Below are 3,213 nucleotides of genomic sequence, written 5' to 3' on the forward strand. Positions count from 1 at the left end.
CAGTTCAAATTGTGCATTTCATTTGAAAGTATTTATTAAAATATCAGCTTAGCACATTAAAATCCAAATCTCTGTTTTTCTCTTTCTAGACCCAAAAGCTTCATTTTTATGATTTCTGTCAAACCTGAAACTTCACAGCTTCTTTGAGCATGTTGTTTATACACAGGTGGCATTAAATGTTACAGGAACAGTGAAAACTATCTTATTAATGTCTTTAATAGGCTACTTGTAAAATTTGAGCTTAAAGAGACGGTCACACATAAAGCAACTAGAAACAAAATAGCCAACGTCAGTGTGAAGCCAGCAGGTCAAAAGTTAAACTAAACTAACAGAGTGATAAAGTGGCCACGAGGGAGAGTGAAGACTACAGCTGATCCAAATATAAAGGGAAAGTGTTCCCAAGCCAACCAAAGGCTACAAGATAGAGACAAGCTGTCAGCTACCAAGTGATGCACAATGACTCTAAGGCTTTCTGTAGAAGCTCCTTATAACATGCTCACATTTGTGAAATTCAAACAATATCATAGCGTAAAAATAGCACCATTAAAAATCTACCCTCATGTGACATAAAAAAAAAAACTTTGAAATATATGAAACATACATGTATCACCATAACATGGTATTTAGAAGCATAACATAACAATCTTACTATAGTTTCCTTTCACTTGTGACGTACAGACATATTTTTTTTCTGATAAACTGAAAATGAAACTTCTGAATTCTGATAAGACGGTCGCAGTGACGATAATTTCCTCACATTTCTGTTGTGCGTTTTTCTGAATCAGACTCCTCCATTAGTTTGTCCTCCTGTTTAAATTTAAAACACACACACACAAAACTTAGATTACTTAAGTTTGAATAGAAAACAAAGAAAAACAAAGTAAAGTCAGCACAGAACAGACAAAGTGATGATAAAAATCTCTGTTCCTAATTTTATCTGTAATTAGGATCCTAAAGTAAAAACAAAAAACAAAACACGAGGTTGAAATAATACAGAATGTAAAACTGCTTTTGTAGATCCTGAAGTGGTTTACATGTTTTTTTTAAAAAGTCACTGGAGTCTTCATAGAGCAACATGATATTACCTTCTGTGGAGTTTTGTTTTCAATCAGCTTTTCAGCAACATCAAAACATTCCCCCCATTGTCCACTGCCAAGTTTCTTCTGCATTTCTTCGGTCAGCTTATCTTTTGCTGCTTTTCTTATCATCTCTGTGAGTACATTTTCTTCCTCTTCCAAAATCATTTGGTCGTAGAGAAGTTTTCTGTCGCAGCAACTTGGGCAATTCTCTCTCTCTTCACAGCATTTCTTCCATCCAAGTGGTAACACAAAGGTAACAAAAACAAAGCCAACCAAGAGTGCACCCAAGCCAATAAGCTGAAGGAGAAGCAACAAAGATTATATTTTAAACTCGTATTCTGAAATCACAAAACTGTAAAAGAGGGCATGTATTTAGTTAAACAGGTGATATCTGGAAAGAATCCAGTCTGTGTTCTTTTTTTCTTTTCAACTCATCAGTTTCATCGACAATTGACAGTACAGTTACAAAAACCAGCAAATCTGGTGTGCATCTGCTAATTAACCCCTTCCTATAAAGTAGGTGTGAAGTCAGAGTAGAGAGAAAAAAATTAAGTGGAACAGACTAGAGTGCAAAAGCCTCATCAGCTGATGAAGACTTCTGGAACAACATCCTTTGGATTAATGCGACCCAAGGGTTAGGTGGTGAACACCTGAAATCGACTACCAAGCATGGTGGTGGAGTTGTGAGGGTTTGAGGCTGTTTAGCAACCACTTGTCTTGTCACCTTGCTTTGATGGAAGCGTGATTTCCTCTGTATGCTAAAGTATCCTAATGTGAGGCTGTCTGGCTGACAGCTAAAGCTTCGCCCCAACTGAGTCATACAACAGAAAAGAGATTCCAAGCACAGCAGCAAATTTCCAGCAGAGTGGTTGAAAAAGAAAAAACCAACATGCTGCTCTGGCCCAGTCAAACTCCAGACCTCAACCTGACTGAACTGCCCAAAGAGAGCCGTTCATCAACAAATATCTGTGAACCTCAATGAACTGAAGCAATGTTGTAAAGAAAGGTGGACCAGGGATTTGGACCACAATGATATGAAAATCATACAGAAAACAGCTCATTAAGTGTAGTGTGTAGAGTCACGTGAAAACATATCAACATTTGGTTGTTTTGTTCCAAACATTGGATGGTTTCAGCAGCTCTCTGATGCAAAGTCTTCCTGTATTGGTAACTGGACTCTTCAAGGTCAGATGTAACCATCCATACCATCCATTTATACTTGTAATTTACAAGTATAATTAGTGAAAGAGATCTAAAATTTAAGTGAAATAAACTTATTACAAACTCCCTATATCTGCAGATATTCAGCTTTATCGTAGATAAAGGAGTAAAATAACACAATAAGTCGAGAGAGCAACACAGAGTGGTACTGTATGATGTGTGAAGAACAACAACTTTACTCACCATGGATTTGTTTTTCAGCTTCGCAATCAGGACTCGTTCCTCAGCTGTAATGTTTTCTTTGTCTTTGCAGCCTAACTGTGGATGTTCTTTATACGTATTGCAACAGCAAACAAACCAGTCTCCATCGATGAACACGGACAACACCCAAAGCAGACCAATGCAAACTGCCTTCATAATTTGTAAACACAAAACCAAGAAAAGTTTGCACCTGCATTTGCAAAAACAACAACAACATGTGCATGTAGGACATGTGTATTTCCAGACTCTCTTGAATGGCTCGTCTGTCCAGAGTTGTAAAGAAAATAAAATTAAAAAAGGTAGAACCAAGTAGAAAGAGCAGGTTGTTATATCAGCATCGCAAGTGCAGTTTAAATCCTCGTCAAGCACATAATTGTGAACAAAAATCACAATCATTGCGACATACGTGCTGTATTGTTTGATGGCAAATTTTGGGAAGAAGGTCTTCATCTTGGGTGCTGAAGTTGGCGTCTGCTGAGAGCTGAAACTTAAACTAAATATTCTGAGAGGAAACTGTGCTCTTCCTGTACACAGAAGAATAACTGCAGCCTCTTTTTTATCTTCCTGGGCTTTGATCTTGAGAAGTTCTTCCAGCATTTTTTCTTATTTCTCTGAATATTTCTTCTGTATGTTGTTCTTAAAAAAAGAAAAAGAAAAAGCTTCTAAATTACAAACTATTGAAGAAATCAGCCAGATAACACTGCAGCTGCAA

The 3,213-nt window shown here is 37.1% G+C and overlaps 1 long non-coding RNA gene across 1 annotated transcript; it reads right to left on the minus strand.

The window, feature by feature from the left end:
* LOC113013493 (uncharacterized) lies at window positions 1–2,976 on the minus strand. Its single transcript, XR_003270837.1, has 3 exons — window positions 2,484–2,976; window positions 1,086–1,376; window positions 1–807 (listed from the first exon to the last, which is right to left on the minus strand). It is a non-coding gene; the product is annotated as an uncharacterized LOC113013493 (long non-coding RNA).
* Window positions 2,977–3,213: the final 237 nt, after the last annotated feature.

The sequence above is a fragment of the Astatotilapia calliptera genome, chromosome 20 (genome assembly GCF_900246225.1).
Source record: "Astatotilapia calliptera chromosome 20, fAstCal1.2, whole genome shotgun sequence".
In the NCBI taxonomy this organism is placed as follows: domain Eukaryota; kingdom Metazoa; phylum Chordata; class Actinopteri; order Cichliformes; family Cichlidae; genus Astatotilapia; species Astatotilapia calliptera.